The sequence below is a fragment of the Pinus tabuliformis genome, chromosome X (genome assembly GCF_031772625.1).
Source record: "Pinus tabuliformis cultivar Carrire ecotype Pingquan chromosome X, CPIR1, whole genome shotgun sequence".
NCBI lineage: Eukaryota > Viridiplantae > Streptophyta > Pinopsida > Pinales > Pinaceae > Pinus > Pinus tabuliformis.
In genome coordinates, this window is record NC_142308.1 from 642,459,385 (window position 1) to 642,479,372 (window position 19,988).

Here is a 19,988-nt window from a genome sequence, read left to right on the forward strand (position 1 = left end):
CTGTTCTTTTTTTCCCAAATGACGAGCTCTTTGTCTAATGTAGGCTGCACTGGGTCATTGTCTCCTTCTCCGACACACACTCCTTTCCACAACTCATTGAAGATGAGGGTGTGTTTTATCATCCGGACCATTCAGGATAGTTATCTTTGCCAGTGAGAACTATTCCTACCACAAAGATGATTGAATGCATTCTGTAAAAAAAATACTTCTGTTGATAAAAAAACTTCCTTATGTTACAGCCTTATGCACTATATTTTTTTTTTCAAATCCCTCTAATATTTGATAGAAGTATCAGCATTTATTATGTACATATCACTTCAATATTACATATCACTATAGACCTTCATTACAAATAAACTATTCATATCAATATACAAATTGTGTATTGAGCAAACAGAGTATTCCTCTATCTCAGTATACGAAATTTTTTAATGAAGCCTGCAACTTATCATATTGAAGTATCCCCATTGCACTAGTTCACACATCAATCACTAGACAGTGGATAACAGAAAGTTACAGACTACCAAAACCAACATCGCAGACTAACGGTTTATACCAACAGAAGTAAAAGTCGGTCGGAAGACAACCAAGTCAAGCCACGCAACACATTAGGGCCATCTTCATCTTCGGTTCCAAATCCATGCCCCAAAAGCTTAGATTGACGGTCGTAAGCGATGACAAACACAACAGAACTTATCAGTCAGAATCCGAACTACTCTCAAATAATAAATTACAGTGTTAAGCATAACAAGCTCAGGCCACGTTCACTTCAGTGAGTAACAAATCCAGTGTTGAGCGGATGCAATGTCGGGCATCTCAGGTTCGTTCTTCAGATTTATAGGTTATGGCCGGAACGAAAATCACTTATGCGTAAACAATTTGTCGATTTTTTGTTTCTTCCTTTAAGGAAGCTTCAATGCCTCCAGATGACAATAAGTGGATATTCAGGTGATTTGTGGAGCAAGGAGGTATTAACCAGAGAGGGTTTCAACGCAGCGGGATTCAACGTAATGGCAGCAATGTATACGGTGTGGAGAGGCAGCGAAAACAACCAAAAATTGTGTGGAGAGGCAGCAAAAACAATCAACAGAGCCTTTGTCAGCGGTATACGGTGTGGAGAGGCAGCGAAAACAATCAACAGAGCACCCGTTTGGTAAGCTGGACAGTGTGATAAAACGCAGTTACATATTACAAACGTGGTATCGACCGGGCGGTATGGGAAGAGATACGCTTTAACGGTGATACTTCAACCAGCTTCCACTCAATCGTTCGATGCAACCAGTCAAGGTATAACCAACACATTCATGTGCAGAATATCAACATTGTTGAGATGCAGATTAGAGGCAGCGCTCAGGACAGAGTAATTAGGTGAATGCAATGCAATGGAGGCAGAGCATTTCAGGACAGAGGCAGTGGCAGAGATAAGGGAGTTACAACTATTTTTAGAACTGGCTCTGATACCATGTCAGGCCAGGCAGTAACTCTCTAAAGGAAGAAAAACTGATTGGTGTTTTTATTCCATAGGTATGTTATTGTTTTATACATTAGGAGTGATTGTTCAGTTCATCTTCTGATGACTGTTCACATTCCTTATTTATTTATTTTACAAATTCCCCAATCATGAAGATTAGGTGTCAACAAATTGCAAGCCAGCTAGCACATAGAAGAGCCCCCAAGGGTATGATTAGCTCAACTCTATTATTTGACCCTATGCCACTATACCAACTAAAATGGAAGGTTTTTTCTAGCTTCAAAACACAATGTATCCCACTTACAAAAACCCCATTGGTGGATGCTCCATAAAAAAAAAAAAAAGGGTATGACCATAGCTCCATGAGTCAAAAATGCCTTATAGGTTGTTCCTCCTTCATTATCCATATCTCCATAAAATATGCAAAGATCTTTAAATAGGCGTCTCTAGTATCCGGTTCTATTTGTTCAAAATTCTTCTTACTCATGCTTCTCCATATGCCCCACAAAATATAGAAAGGCAAGGAACGATATGTCTTGAAACCTTCAAACCATTGATTGAGACATCTCTAAATTGAAACCATGTTCTAGATTACATGTATTTTAAGTGTTTGAAGAGCCCCACTCCATACCGAGATCACAAAAGGACATGTTAGAAATAGATGTTCTATGTCTTCTAAATCTTTTTTGCATAAAGAGCATCTTCCAAGATCCTAAAAGCCCCTTTTATGGATATTATCCCAAGTTAAAATATTATTGTGGACCACCGGCCACATAAAGAATTTTAATTTGAGAGGTATATCCCATCTCCATGTGTTATGAAACCAAAAAGCATTATCATTCAAGCCATGTCATGAGAAATATGTTTATAAATCTGTTTAACCAAGATCTGCTCATTATACATAACACCTTCCCATTTTAGCTTTTCTTTCTTCTCAGTGAGTTTTAAACATGTTAGACTTATCTGTGTTGTGAAACATGTGCATTCCACAAATAGGTCCTTTGGAAATCCAAGTTCAAATGCATTAAGCCAATAACTGGTAACAGAAGAAGATCCTCAATCACAAGAGATTTAGTTCATAAAGTAAAGCCTTTTCTTATGTAAATGCTCAAGGATGCGAATAGAAAGAGTATGTATTCCCTCCACTCCTTTGATATCATCTAGTCATATTTCTATCTTATTCCCCCTTCCAACCTCCCATCTCAGATTTCGTAGTAGCCAACATTTGTTTCTCATCATGGTTCTCCATATATAAGATGTTGCCTTCTTCTCTCGAGCCGCCTCTTTAATCCATTCCTTAATATATCTATTTTTTATATATTTATCTTTAATAACCTATTACCAAATACCTTTGTCCTCGAAAGTTTTCCATAATTTCTTGACAATTAAAGCCTTACTAAAACATTATGTGTCCTTTATACCCCACCCTCAATCCTTCTCATGTCTTGAAAGCACCTCTAAATAGACCAAAAGTATATTATTTTTGGATTTAGGCCTAGCCCAAAGACACCTAGCTATAATACCATCAATTATTTTGGTCTAAAGATACTGAGGGGAGAAATATATTAAGGTTTGAGCCCTCTAATTGCAATGAAATCACCTCCTCCCCATTTGTCATGAAATACTTTGAAGATGTCATTTGTTTAGGGTTTTGTCAAAGAGTGCAGGAAGTAGGTTTCCATGAGCATATCATAAGTATATTTTCCCTCACCTTGAAGGAAGACAAGATCACCATTGTAGGGAATGATTTCATGTTTTCAGTGGATGCCATCAGTCAAGCTACAGGCATACCACACCATGGTGAAAACTAGTTCAAATGCATGAACCTAGACCTAGAAGAGTACACACCCTACTTGAAATCACAATACAAAGGAGCTCACTCACATGTTTTCCCATTCAAATACTTGTTAAAGAGATATGCAACATTGATGAAGGTTGACATAAAGTTCTTCACATGTGAGGGAAAATTTTCTAGGTTATATGAATACCACATAATATTTCTCATGCACTTTATAGCTCCCAAGTCTCTAAATTTGTCCAGCTACTTGTATACGAGCCTAACCAAAATGTATGAAAGGGTGCAGTTGAAAGGAAAAGTGAATTAACCTAGCATCTTTCACCATAGCCTGATAAAGGTTATAGTACTCTACCAGTTGAAAGAGAAGAACATGACATGGGACACCTTCATTGAGGCAGCCTTGAAAATGCATATAACCACTTCACCAAGCTAGCACCAAACCATGTTAGTACAACCCATGGAGGTGGGGTTATCAAGAAAACATGATGAACCTAAATTTTCCAAAACCCACTTGAGACTATCTATCTAGCCTAAAATCCTTTACAATCTAGTCATCTCTTGGCTATGATTTTATAGAGAGAGCCCTCTTTGGTTTGGTAGGGATAGCTACCAAACTAAAAGCTTGCTTTGTGGTTACCTCCGTCGATATCCTCATCAGTCTGGGACATCATGGAAGATAATAGAGGGCATGAAAACTAGGGAGTGCTAAGGTGTTCTAGTGAATGTAAGGTTCCCAAGTTATGGCAAAATGTAATGCTAGTTGTGAGGTCATGACTGCCAAGGTGTGTTAGGGAATGCTAGGGCATGCTAACATGTGCCAGATAGTACGAATACATGTCAAACAAGCTAAGATGTGCCAAGTGCTAAGGCATGCCTAGATGTACAAAGGTGTGACAATGCATGCCAAGGATTATCAAGGCAACAAAAGGGAGGAACAAGTTAAACTAAAACGAAATGAGCACATAATAGGGTTAATATGTCATCAATTTACCTTTCCCATGAGGGGAATGCTAGGCACACCAAAAATATGTTCCAACAGGTGCCAGATGCCAAGTGTCAATGCATTCTAAGTACCAAATATTTCTCCGTTTCTTCTCATCTAGTTTCCAAAAATTGATCTCAAATAAATTTAATATTAAACCATGCCAAATCATACCAAGTCATCTCAATGCATGCCAAACATGCTTACAAGACTTGCCAAGTGCCAACACATGCCAAGTACCAATGTGCAGCAGGGAGTGTTATGCATGCTATGAAGTGGAAGAGCATATCGAAGAGTGCTAAGGTGTGCTAGAGAGTGCCAATGCATGCTGAGGAGTGTTAGGGAGTACTAAGAAAACACAAGGGAGAACTAGGTCAAAATTCATGGAAGTGAAATAATATGAGGGTGTGATGGGGAGTGTCAATGAGTGCTAGTTGTCATGCCAAGGAGGGAGTGGCAAGGTATGCTAAGTGCAGGCAAGGCATGCCAGGGAATATCAGGGAATGTCAAGAAGTGCTAGAGTGTGCTAGGTAGTTTTGGGGCGTGCTAACATGTGCCAAATAGTGCCAACGCATGCCAAGTTCTAAGGCATGCTAGGATGTGTAGGGTGCCAGAGTATGCAAATATGTGTCAAGGAGTTTCAAGGAAAAAAAAGGAATAACCAAGCTAAAATGCAAGGAAATGAACACATAATAGGGTTAATAAGTTTGGACTTTATCTTTTTCGAAAGGGGCATGCTAGGCACACTAATAATATGTTCCAATACATGCCAAGTGCCAATGTTCCAAGTGCTAATGTTTGTCAATGCAATATTATGCCAAGTTGTTCTAGGGCATTCCAACACATGATAGGGGAGTGCTATGTTATGCTAGGGCATGCCAACATGTTCTTGGGTGTCCTACTCATGGCAGTACGTTCTAGGTACAAAGATGTTCAAGGTACAAAGATGTTCCAAGACATGCAAGGTGCCAAGGAATGTTAGTGTACTATTCCAAAGAATGTTAAGGTGTGCCATGAGTGTTGAGGAGTGCTAGGTTTCTCTCATTAATAGAATTGACAGAGCTTGATTATGTATTAAATAATATAGTTCCTACACCCACTAGTGGAACTTTATTTAAGGGAAATTTGCTTGATAATAAACCTAATAGAGATGAATCATGTGTTGAATCATAGGAAAAATATATTCTTATGAATTGAGGGAAATGATACACACTAATTACTTCTTAAAAAATTGACTGAATATTATAACCACTATGACCTTGGACACATAATGAAAAATACTCCACAACAATGGTCTTATATCGTTATATTTTGAAAAAAAAATATAGTAACAGGTACATAGCATCATCAAAACTCATTGAAATGATCAATAATGACGAACACTTTTTTACTGTTACTAAAAGTAACCAAAAAGAGAATTGGTGAGGTTCAATAAAAGATCGTCACTAGAAGTGTCACAAAAGAGAGAATTAGTGATGGGCCTTTAATGACCCTCACCAAAAGTGTCACCAAAGAGAGAATTAGTGACGGGCCTTTAACGACCCTCACCAAAAGTGTCATTGAAAGTGACTCTAGTGACAAACCTTAAAGGACCATCACTATATACACTTACAAAAACGATTTGTTAAATACTGTCACCATATGCGACATTGGTGATGGACCTTAAAGGTCCATCACAGGCATGAAGAATCATCAAAAATATCATTCGAATGATCAAATGACAAACATTTATTGAAAATCACCAAAAGTAACCAAAAATATCATTAGTGATGGTCAATAAAACATCGTCACTTGAATTGTCACCAAAGAGAGAATTAGTGATGGGTCTTTAACGACCCTCACCAAAAGTGCCATTGAAAATGGCTTTGGTGACAAACCTTAAAGGACCATCACTATATACACTTAAAACAACACTTTTAAAGACCATCACCATATGTGAAATTGGTGACGGACCTTAAAGGTCCGTCACAGACATGACCCTCACCAATGACCTTTTTCTTGTAGTGCTTTTATTATACTTTATAACTTCGAAAAAATGAATGAATGGAAAATAAATGGGTAAGGAAGATGTGAGGTAAACTAGTAAGTAGAGCAATTTTGCATGGTCAACCCAAGGAGAAAATCAAGGGAGGAAAGTAAAATGATGTCAACTTTCAAATGATGAATGGGAAAAAGGGGAAAATCTCTTATTTTTGAAGAAATTAGTACATTGGAAACAAAATCCTACAACTTATGAACAACTTTGGATATTTTGCATGGTGTTTCAGGGATGGGGGTGAGGGGAAGGGTTTCAAGGATGGCTAGAAGTTAAGCCAAAATTTCAATGGGACAACCAAAAATATTTAAAAAAATAAAATTTTAAAGAAATATAAAATTTAAAAATAAAGATTCTATAACGTAGTGTTATAATACAAGTCAAATAAAATTAACTACCATAGATAATAGATCTAGTGTAAATAAAAAACATAATAAGTCTTAGATAATAGATCTTAAATATATTTTCTATATATATGTTATAAACCTCCCAAAACAAATAATTGATATAGGATACACAAACCTACAAAACATGGGAGTCAAAACATGGAAGGAAATTAGTCCTCATTACAAAAACATACTACATAATATTCAAGCATGCAATGCGTAGATAACCTTTGTCTAGGTTTGAATGTAGAACCATTTGGTGAATATTTTTATTTGAGAATTGGAACCAAATGGACACTATATTCGATAGTGGGTATTCAAATGTCCTCAAAACCATCCCAAAAAATCTCCCACAACTCTGTGTCTTTGGCAAGAAGCATCTAGAGGATCTGGAATAAGTCCCCAAAGCCATCATAAGATGTCTCCTAGACATCCCATTTTTTGGCAATAAACATTTATATACTATCGGAGAGGATCACACATCCTCAGAGATGTCTAATTCAAAATAGGGACATCCCCCTTGGAAACCCCAAGGACGGGAAAATCGAGATGATGCATCCTAGAAGTAGGGACAATAGAAAGGATCTAGTTTTACATCAGGAATAAAATATATTCACTAGAGGTTTAATGGGGATCCAAATTACTCATTAAGATTTGAGTGGGAAAATTTCACAAATTGATATCCTTTAGATTGTCCTAATACGTATGTTGCAATCCTACAAGAAAGAATAAATCCAAACATAGAGAAAGTATCATAGAGAACTTTAATGTCTATTTCTTTATGAAGATTCTTAATAAACATGTTCATTGATCCACTCTTGTGAATGCTGGGATCACAATGTGAATACATTATCCGAATGGGAATTACATTAAGAGGCATAAAATTCAAAAAATCTAAAGCCTTGCTAGCATTTTCAGCAATGCCATAATTGACATAGGCGTATCTAAGAAAAATCTTGGTGTTGATATCTCTACAAATGCGAATAGAGAGAACATGACCAATATGCTGGAAGAGCCCATAAATCCAACCATCATAACACTAAGGTCCAGATTCCCCACATACAGAACCGTTGATAAAAATTGATTAGGTAGATTGTTTCTACCATTCCTAACAACCTGTTGCTACTTTGAAACAATAGAGTTTTGGAGTTGGACTTGTATCTGTTTCATTCTCTCTCTCTCTCTCTTTTATAGAACTTTTATCTTTTCTCTCTGATATTGAAAAAAAAAAAAAAGCACGGACTCCTTCAACTACTAAAAATAATTTACAAATAAAAAAAATGAAATCCTGATCAAAATAAAAAATAAAAATCCAAAACCACCCTAAAAATGCATGTGAAGTTTTAAATTAGGGTTGGGAGATTCAAACAAAGCATACCAACCAAGCCCTCCTTTAAAATCCTTAAATCCTGAAAATTGTTAAGTTTGTTGAATTTTGAGTGAGATCTAAAATTCTTCTTTCTTACCTTCTTAGTTAGTGTTGTTGCCTCTCTAAGGTTGGGCCCCTAAAGAGTTCCTCCCCCTACAAGTTTCATACCTCTGTTCTCACCCCCCCCCCCCCCCCTTGATTTGTGGTATAACCCCACCAAACTCAGTTACTTACAAAGAACATGTATACACAGCGAAATGGAATGCAAACAACTACGTGCTATTTAGACTAACCTCGGGTTTTAGTATGTATAGTGTAATTGTTAATTTCAATGTAGCAATAGTAAAGGCATGTGCACTTCCTACACCACCAAATTGACATGGGGGAGATTTTGTGATGGTTTGGATATGGGAGGATGTTCCACCAAACCCGATTATTTATCATCCAAAAACCCAATAATTAGAAATGGATTATGAGATGAAAAGGGAAATGAAAATTGAGGTTAGATGGGATCAGTCACTATGCATATCCCAAACCAAGTTGGGCTAAACCCGATGATTGAGTTGATTAGAGTTCAACATGGGCATTCCCAGTAGGACCAGGTAGGTGTCAGAAGTTAGGCAGTAAGGCAGGCAATACTCGTTGAGGAAGGAAGTGGGTGGAAGAAATAAAATTTCAAATTTGAAAATATGGTATAAAGTGTAAATTTAACCATCCTCCCTAAGGAGAACTTGACACAGCTTGTGCTCAGCAACCTATGAAGTTGACTCTTGTAGGCTTCCCAAGACAAGAGGGTGAGGCTACATGCCCTTTCTATATGAAAATTGGAACTTGCAAGTATGGTGCAACTTACAAGTTTGAGCATCACCCTCCTGGAGGATTTGTAGCCAAAGTTGTTGCAATGGATGCAACCACTGAAGATACATCAACAAATTATGATAAGATTGATTCGGGGAATGTTGGAGCCAAAGCTAGAGATGAAAATATCAAGGATTTATGAACATTTCACAAAGTGGATTAAGGTATTATGTTTGAAGGAGATAGGAAGAAAGGTAGATATGTTCAGGGTTGTAAGCTTTCGCCATCAAACTTCTATATGGGGGATCTAGGAAAGTATGTCAAATTCAAGGTTGTAAGGTTTTCCCGTGAAGTTGTTGTTTGGGAGTTTCTCTAAACATGTCAAAATTTCCATGCATGCCTAATCTTTTGAGGAGCATTGGAATCTGTATTTTGGTTGTTTCATCTGTTGTAAGTGGTTGATTCCATGACATAGGGTAATTTTTTCTACAGTGAATATATTATTGTAGCTATCACATGAATGTTCATAAATTGAAAATGATTTCGTAGCAAAAATATAATGAAAACCTAGAGATATAGAGATAAACTCAACACGACCTACTTCGACTCTGATAGATAATAAACAAAGGTAGAAAAGGAAAGTACAGACTAAGTCACTCACCATTTGGTAACCTCATCAAAAATGTTTCATGCATACCCTTGAATCATTGGATCTCCAAACTTGTTGCCACTTTATTGAGGGAGTTGTGCAACAGGTCGATATAAGTAATTTGTAGCCAATTTCCATCTCAACTTCTCATATTCTAATTGACAAAACCAAATGGTGATTGCTTCATTCTACGATGTTCACCATATTGATATTCCAATGACATTAATGACAATACATGTTTGACTATAATTCTCAATTCCATAAATATATATAAATGATTGAGGGAAAAGAATGGGATTTCCAATTATTCCTAATCATAAAAAGGACTGTTGAATAGAGAAAGCCACTTTAGGTAGTATATGGGGCAAACACAAATTCAAATTATGTAAACAAATTTTCAAAATTCATAAATTAAATTAATGTACAAACCATAAAATAATACCAAATCAATTTTGGAGGTCTATATATTCAAGCACGTGTGAAAAAAACAAGGTCACAGGGTTTATATATAATAACATTTAAGGTATTTTCTATTTATTCAAAGTGGTGCAAATCAAGAACACCTAAGATTTGCCTTTACAAGATCTCAGTCAAACAAGAAACTTCAATTCCTTAAGGCCGTGAGTTAATCTAGTGAGTTGCAAATGTTATTTCATAGAAAAACACAAGTTTCCATAGAAGAAGCCTTTTCTTGGTAGGCACAACACCGAGACCAGTCCAAAAAGCTCCAAAATCAACCCTAAAATCCTGAAAAAATTGATAACAGAAACAGAAAATTTGATAAGACCTAAATTAAATCTAATAGTAGTGAAGTCAATTGCACCTTCCAAGTTCCAAATGACAATGATGTGATCTAGCCTTTCTCAAGTACTAGAGGCAACACCAGGGCATCAGAAAATGGATATGATACATATCCCGTAACATAAAACCAACATAACATTCAATACATAAATCATTTGTCATAATCATATTCTACAACAACACCATGAACACGAACAAGAGAAATCTCATATGCTTCTTACGTGTTTATTTGGTTTCTCTATCTCATCACCAACTCAGTGTCCATTCGCTAAAGGAATTGAAAGATGCATTCATTTAACCTCTTAAACAACAAAAGATCTTAATATCTTCTAACTCTAGGCTGTGCATATGAATGACCTTCAATAGAGGGAAAACAAAGTTGAGGTCTGCTAGATGATCCATTACCTTTCTATTTCCTTTAACATCCTTATTATACTGATCTTTCTATTCTCGTGTCAAATTTGTTCGAGGGCACATTCCAATAATTCTGATAGGTGATGATGAAAGAGTTTCAGCAAGAAAAATAGAAATCTGAAGATATAGAACCAGGAATGGTAATGAAAGCCCTATAGAATGCTCACTTCATGTCAGAATCAGTCAGGCTGGATCTTTCTTGCTTGCTAGATGTGTATGTCTAGGGGAGAACTACGTTCAAGAAAGTCTTTAGGGCACTATATCTTATATAAGAAAGTAAGCATGTTTAGCATCTCCTGCCTGTTGTTTGGATAAACACATTAGCCTTATTTTCTTTATTGGCCTCCTTAGCTTCCTTGGCTTTCCTCTCTTATTCCCTTCCTGTTGGGGTTCCATCTGACTCTGATTCTGGTGTTTCCCATTTTGGCATTAATTTGTAACCATTAAAAATTGAAAAATTATTAGAAATTGAACCTCTTTTGAGTATGATTATGTAGATCACTTGGAAACATAATGCATTTTGAAGTACTCCTCGTAATTTTGATGGTTCAAAACTTAAAATTTATATAGGGTATCAAAAAGATAATAATTATAATATATTATTATTATTATTATTACTATTATAATTAAGCCAATAAAAACTCATGTGGATGATAAAAAATGTAACAAACATCTATTTTAAATAAGTCGAAGCCAAATCCACCAAAGCCCCCTCTAACCTATCTTCCTCCACCATTGGATTGTCAAATTTTTCTCATTCCTCATCCCTTGGATTGTCGAATTTTCCTCATTCCTTATCCCGCCTAAAATCCCCCTCATCCTCACGTGTTGATTCTAATATTCTTATTCTTCCATCACTAATAAAAGTTTTACTAAAATTACCCCTAACAATATTATTGATTATAATAATATCTCCTCACTTTCTAATTCTAATAGTGTTCCCTTAAGTCCCCAATTATTTTCCTCCCCTTCATTTATTTGACTTTAATAATATCCTCTCCATTTATAACTCTCTTATTAATTATAATTTAATTAATAATAAACCTGTCATTAATAATATCTCTAATAATACCCATAACAATAATAATAATAATAATAATTTTGAGAAAACTAATAATTCTCTTAACATATGTAATCATTTGAATAATATGACTCCGTACAATAATAATAAATGTATTTTTATTAATAGTAATAATACCCACCCTTAGTTTGATTGGCTTTAAGAAAAAAAACCATTTTATCTTGAAATGAAAAACAAGCACCATGATCGAGATATGTCATGAGAAATTCTAAACAATAGCCAAAGGTGTACAAATTAGGTCTAAACTCCATAGGACTCTGGGATAGGGATAAATGCACTAAACTCTTTTTTCAAGATCTTCAACAAGAACATGAGTTTGAAGACTTGAAATCTATTCAAACTAAGAAATGTGGGTTCATTAAGAATAAAGAGATTTTTCAAAAGCTTGTAGCCTAACACAAATTGATATCACGTCCAGTACTTCAATGAGAAGTCTAATGAAGAGGCCTTGACTCAATGTTTACAAGTTGTCCCTTCCAAATTTTCTCATGTGGATAGAGAGGTTTGTGAGTTGAACATCTCACCAGAGGAATTTAACATTACCCTAAATAGCATGGTTGATAGTAAAACTCCAAGAATAAATGGGCTTTGTGTGAATACTACAAAACCAATTGAGAATTCTTTGGACTTGTCTTGCTGAAAGTTTAAAAGAAGTTTTAAGATTAAATTTACTTGACATCATGATCAATTGGTAGTACATAAATATTAAGCTCATACCCCAATGAAGTGACCCTAAACTGGTCTCCAGTTGTATTTGAAAATCCTAGATAAAGACCTTTCTAGGAAAATTAAATTTACCCTTGAAACCCACCTTAAAATCCTTTTGGTCTTTTAAGATCCATTAGGAAAAGGTTTCCCTATGGCACCAGTATGATATGTAATAGCTATTTATGGTTGAGTTTCCACTTTAAGCACAACCAATATGTGTCTCATCAAGATAATTTCACTTCACCTTACTCCTTTTTCCAATGCCCTTCCAAAATACATAGTTTGTTGACAATATTTTTCATAACCTTATAAGTTCTTATCAACACATAGAGAGGGAAAAATGGGCCTTATTAGACTAAAATGGGACTTTTGTTGCCTTAGCAAGAATGACAAAGTTGGCTTCACTGATGTTGCTAAGTAAGGTAGAGCCTTTTCTACTATATGGATTGTAAATATCATCGAGGGAAATAAAAGCTAAAAAAAAATCTTCTAGAACTGAAAATGGCCAAAGTCACTCCCTAGATGTGTCACATGAGTGCAAAACTTTCTTCTATGATGGAAGATGTCTACCACAATATATCTTGCAAACAATTTTTCTATATGACCTGCATCATTTTTTTATCTTAATAATAAGTTTTTTGTGAGGGATCATTGGTCTGATACCAATAGATTTAGTAAAAAGGGCCTTTAACCAATGTATACAATTACTAGATGTATGGGTTCCTTCAATTAGAAAATCTTGAGAAAAATTTTAATCTCAAAACTACATCAAAAATTTTCCAACCTATTACCTTGGTATAATGGATGGATACGACAAATGACATTTACATCAGTAAGTGGTCTGTAAGGCTATGTGAGAAAGAAAATGGTAAGAGAGAGAGGATGACCTCTAGCAAATATGAGGGCATCTAGTGTGAAGGCCCTCGAGAAGATATTAATTAGGACGATGGTGTCAAAATTGGATCTAGAAGGGCATATAAATCAAATGCAGATGGACCCACAAGCCAACCCAACAACCATACTCCTTCACTTGGTGACAATTGAATGAGATCTTTGGGATATGGAAGATGGAGAGATCGATCAGGTAACAACCTCAATCAATAGGCATATTGAAACAAAGGTCTCCTCTTGTTTCACCAATGACACTTTCCAACTTTAAAACCTAAAAATGTTTGAAACTTGATGTTATCAGGGTTCAAAACTCCTGTGATATATGATTAAAAATATAAAGGGCATAAAAAATAGGGCACAAACACAGAATCAAACCCTGAGCATGGTCTCACCCTTAGAAAATAGATTTTACATTTGAATCACTAGATAGACATGATTCTTCGAAAAGAACATCTGCACGACGAAGTACCATAAGGTGGCCATTGTCAAAACCCAAAACATCATCTACCTCGGGCCACCCTATTGTTTTTGTTTCCTGATTGCAGGTACAACGACTTGCTTGCCTCTTGCAGTTGATGCCATGATTCTTAATAAGATTAATGAATACCACTTCTTTCAGAATGATCAGACTAACTATAGATTGAAATCACTGCAACACTTGAAAAAACAATCAATGGGGTTTTGGGCAAAAAATAGGAAAATTGATCTTAGGAGGAAGTGTTGAAGCATTGTCCAAGCGAAAATCGAAAGTTGACATGGATTTTTTGTACTTTCTACCTATTGAAAAATCTCGCTCAAATTTAATGTGCTTGGAAATATCTCTCAAATTTAACATGTTTGGAGGGATTATATTTTCCCTAATTTAATAATAATAGGATGCATTTATGTTTTCATTAAAATTAAAATGGTGTAAAAGAATTTTTATCTATTAACAATAGTCTTGGTGTAAAGTTTTATTTATTTATTTTGAAACATGTAATCTTACAATTTGATTTCCATTTTCAATTTAATTTTAATAAAAATTAAATCCCATGAAAATTGATTAATTTATATTTTTTCAATAACGGGAAACCCTATTATAACTTAGTTTTCAAACTAGAAGTGAGGACATCCATCTCCAACTGCTATCTATGAATGCATCCTAACTCATCACTATTACTCAAGGAAAACCACATCACCTAGAGTAACCTGTTGGTGGTCTGTAAAGGAGCAGGATTTCATGTTTGCCAGATGCTTTTGTGTCTTGGCCCATTAACATGTTTCCTTATGTTCAATGAAGATGAGATCTTAGCCAAAAACAAGTAGTTTTAGCGCATACCCCGGGCCTAATAAATTAATTCAAATTTCATGGAATGTATTAAAATTAATAGTTGATTTTTATTTATTTATCGAATTCTATATTAATACAAGTTGTCTTCATTGCAATATTAGCTAGCCTTACATTGATGAAAACAACACCTACTTCTCTTACTATTTCCTTTTCAAGTAATTATTTCCTAGTTCAAGAAGGGCCATACAACAAAACACCGAAGGACTGAGGAACTTCACTAGTACAAAATGGCTAATTAGTTACTAAAACAACGACTAAAATTTGCATATAAACAACCATTTTTTAGTTGGTGACCAGTAGTAGCTAGTTTATAGTATCTTATAACGTGACCAAGTTTTAGTGATTTTTAGCTTAGTCATTAATTGGTTGTCTCATTTTTATCATTTAGTTGTACATTTAGCCGTAAATTTGATTATTAATTTAGTCATTGAGTTAGTCATTAATTTCCACAATTAATGACCAAATATACAACAAAATATATTACTATATGATCATCTGAGAAAACCAATTAGCGACCAAAGAAATATGACTAAAATGTTGGTCATGTTATAAGATGTCGTAAATTAACTACTAACAGTCATATATATATAAATTTCAGTTGTTGTTTGAAACAATTAAATATGACTAATTTTTTGTTGTGTTATAAGATACTATAAATTAGTTACTAATAGTCGTATATATGAAAAGTTTAGTTGTCATTTATAGTCACAAATTAATCATTTGAAGTAGTCATTTATATTTTTTTTGTAGTTCCATATCCATTATATAAACAACTAATTTAGTAGTTTATATTCATTTCATTTATTTTCATTATTAATAATTATAAACGGCTAATTTAGTCGTATATTTATTTTATTTTTGTTCATGATTAATCAATATAAACTACTAATTTAGTAGTTTTAGATTGATTTTATGTGTTCATTATTAATCAACATAAATTAATTAGTATGATTTTGTGACTAAATTAAAAAAATGTCATATAATGTGCACTAGTTCATCTAATATGAAAATTCAAAGTTACATATGTAAATTAAAATACTAAACAATATCAAGTGCAACTACAAATAATCTCAACCACATAAATTATATTGTATGAGATGTCAAGTATTACAATATGTGTCTCCAACTTAACATCAGTTAGACTACAATTTATACATGACATATTGTTTCATCACTACAAACCATTATCATTGTGTTGCCAAGCCATTGTAGGTGAATTCACCAACTCTAAAGATTTGAACATCAATCTCTATGTGTGCTTCTTATGTAGGATATTGGATTTAAGGGTATCACTAGACCGATTCTCTTCTCTCTCCTTTTGCATTTGTCGCTCCAGCATTAGTTTTCTCCTCTTTCTTCAATCCTGCTCCTTTCCATCAATATTGAGTTCCTTTTCTGAAAACAAAAGAAGATATAGTGAAAAGTGTAAGACATGAAAGATGATGAACACTAGAATACAAACTAAAGTAGTATATAACCATATACATCAACATCAACAATGTTCAAGCCATTCTTGCCCATAAAAGCAAGAAACACGAAGAATTTTTCTTTAGTTGAGCGATAGTGGCCACTATGTGGCCATATGACCTATATAAACAAAGAAAAGTCACCATAGAAAAGAACACCTTAGTAACTTAGTATTCAACCTTCAGGGAGAGCTTAAGTACAGTAATGCCAACTAAGTTACATGTTAAAAATCTCAAGCTATAAATAATATGTGAAAATAGATAATTTGAGGTGTGATGTCTAATCCTTGTCATTTTATTTGCAACAACACTTTATTCTCTAATAAATGAACTTGGTTAATTATATAAACAACATGTGCTCAAATAACAACATGAAAGTAAACTTTTCTAATAGTCATCAAAATATTTCAGAACAAAATAGTTAAAAGGATTTCAATCAATATCGTTTAATAGTAATTTCATCTTCAAGCTTTGGTTGTTGTTAAAACACACATTATACCAAGTATTTTCAATTTCATAGTTAAAATACAAACCAAAATCAAAATAAACATTCAAAATACAATCAAACAATAAAGAGAGGATATCATGGAATGGAAATCACAATTATAAAAAAGTTGTTTACCTATCCATTGATGTCTTATCAGGCATTCCTCAAACATTTGCTTGCCGAAAATAACCACGATGTGAAATAATCGCAACATTAAAAGCCATAGGAATAGCTACTAGAATAATTTCCAAATTTGATGGCTCAAGTGCCTAAAGGATCTCCAACAATAAATGAATCATATCCAATATGTGATCTCTACATTGTCTCCCCATCCTTTTTCCAATCACCTTTCACGTAAGCTACCCACACCAGATTCAAATAACAATCAAGTGAAGGCATTGACATTTGTTTTTATCATTTATATCTATAAAATTTGAATCTAATTTGTTTTGGGAACATATTAATTCACATTTAAAGCCTTCCTATCATGAGAAGGTATTAATCGAGTAGGACATTAGAAAAAATGACCTGAATGAGGTCCTATAATAATTTCTACAATATCAATATTTGTAGAGTTGAGGTTTCTATGATCCATAACAAGTTTATGATAGATTTTTCGGCGAAAATCACATGAGAAACCATTTGTCGACGCGTTTTGAACCATTTGTCCTGACGATGAACCACACTGGTTGGTTCGAAACGCGTCGACAAATGGTTTCTCATGTGATTTTCGCCGAAAAATCTATCATAAATATCAATATTTGTCTTGCTATGATATCTTGGATATAAAAAATAACATATCTACAAAAGAAAAATCCATATATTACTTGTGTTCAAATTTTTTATATGGATTATTCTTAGGTAGCTTTTAAGGATGTCCCTCTGCCTTTACGAAAGAGGATTGTAGCTTGATTAAACTCTATGTCCTTTCATTCAACATCAATTTCTACAAGATAAATGTCACACATTATTCTTTCCAATTTCTCAACATGATACATATGATGAATTGAAAGTCATATGAAAGAAAGAGAAACCCCTTTTCTAACCAAAACAAACAAACAAACAATGCCTCTAATAAAACTTCACACCTCAAAAATTACTCTACCACATGCTTAGACTAAAGGTGATATTATTTGAATCATCTTTAGGTCATATTTAATGGGATATTCATATGTTTACCATGATGTCAATTTGGTGCTAAAGGAAATATACAAATTCAGGTTATTATCATTGAAACTCAAGTATAATTCAAAAAAATAATGCCATTGCAAGGTATGGAGAGAGAAACATCTTCATAATTAGGATTCTCTATTTTAGTTTGATTTGAGTTGAGTTGGTATTTGAATATATAGTTTTCTCTAAAGAAGTGAAATAGAAAGATGAGAATCGAAATAGCCCTGTGAATTTTTAATTAGTTCATATTATATATCTCTAAAACAACCAAGTCATCCTTCTTTTCTATTTGATAGAGATTTATTGTCCATAGAATAATAATGAATTAACTATCATACACAATGATAAAATATATTAACCAAGGAAATAAAAATGGCATGGTTTTTGTATTTGTGTTCTCGAAGGAAATCCAACAATGGTTGCATGCTTTCATTATCATGAAATAATATTGAAGACAAATGTCGGTTCAAAAATTGAAATCTATTACTAGTAGGATATGGTCGTGTTGTGTAAGGAAAGAATGATTTCAAGGGATCAAGCTCTAGACCCAGTACACAATTATCCTTGTCACTACAAAATACATCATTTTCATCATTTCCTTATCCAGGTAAAAAATAAAAGTGAGTTTGTATTTGTGCACTTGAGATAGTGTATGGAAGAGAGAGCACTATTGGAAATTAAAGTGTGTTGTCCCATCATCCAACCTACACAAAAAAACATATATATTTGGTTGTTTATTATAGTGGGAGTCAAATGTAAAACCCACTCAACTTGATCTTTACATGACATAGGTGTAATGAACTAGTACAATATAAGAATGCTAACTCAGAAACATGAGATGATAAGAAAGAATAATGGAACATTGTTTAGTGTCACATAATTGGCATGCATAAAAATTCCACAGAATCCATCCAAAAAATGAGAACAACTTAAGGAAAAAGAACATATCATTAATGTTTTGTACCCTCCTTAAAAAATGTAGACTGGGGAAGTAGAGGAGGCCAAATGTAGTAAGATTCCAATTCTGTGTGATATAAAAACATAAATGTGGGAAAACAGGCCTGCCAATTCACGAAATCTTACTCTAAATAATACAACATGTTGAGCATAGTAATGATGAAAACAAAGCATGTATGAAGATAGAGCACCTTTAACTTGCATTGAGATTCAAATTCTCCACATTTTCTAATTTTATGAAAATAATCAAGAATATATTAGGTCTACAGTTAAAAGACTATGGTTTGTCCTTTCTAGAAATTACTTGAAAACTTATATAGTCCAAAGGATTTTCAAATCCAAATCTCAACATTGTACATATACCTTTGATTACTCCAGTTTAGTATACATTTATTTTTGTTGACCTGCATACAATTAATATTTAGGTGTTTTATGATTCCATAGGAACTGACCCATCCTAAAGGTAGGCTAAAACTTGAATTTTTAAGGCAATCCCTCCCTCGAATATTTGTAACATGATTTGTTTCACACTTGTGAAAAAAATATGCAACTTTCACTGCAAGCAATAACTCTTATAGACATATTTCCACAACAATCATGTTTATCAATTCAGAATACATCTAAGTTCCCCCACTCGTGTGATTAAATTTGAACACATGCATGAGCATGAGAAAGCCTCAACTACAACTTAAGCTGCTAGAAGGACTAGGAGAGTGGATCAGGAACACGTCTTAAGAAAGGGCCAAAGAGATGAATTTGAGGACTTTCTTCGTGCTTCAATGTTGGATATAAATCAGATAAAAGAAGCAATGGATTTTCTTCAACGTTGAATAGAAATCAAATAAAAGAAGCAATGGAGTTTTCTCTAGACAATTTCAACACCACTTGTGAGGTAGTTGATGTACTTACAGAGTCTTTGACTCTAAAGGAGATGCCTATTCCAACTAAAGTTTCAAGGCTCATGTTAATTTATGATATTCTTCACAATAGTAGTTCTCTTGTGAAAAATTCTTGTACATATAGGATAAAATTTGAAGAAGAATTGCCTATATGGAAATATTTAATGACTTATACTGAAACATCACTGGTCAGATTACTGCAGAAGCTTTTAGGGAGAGTGTGATGAAGGATATCCAAGTTTGGTTAGACTCGTTTCTCTTTTCATATGCTTATGTGAATGGAATGAGAGCTT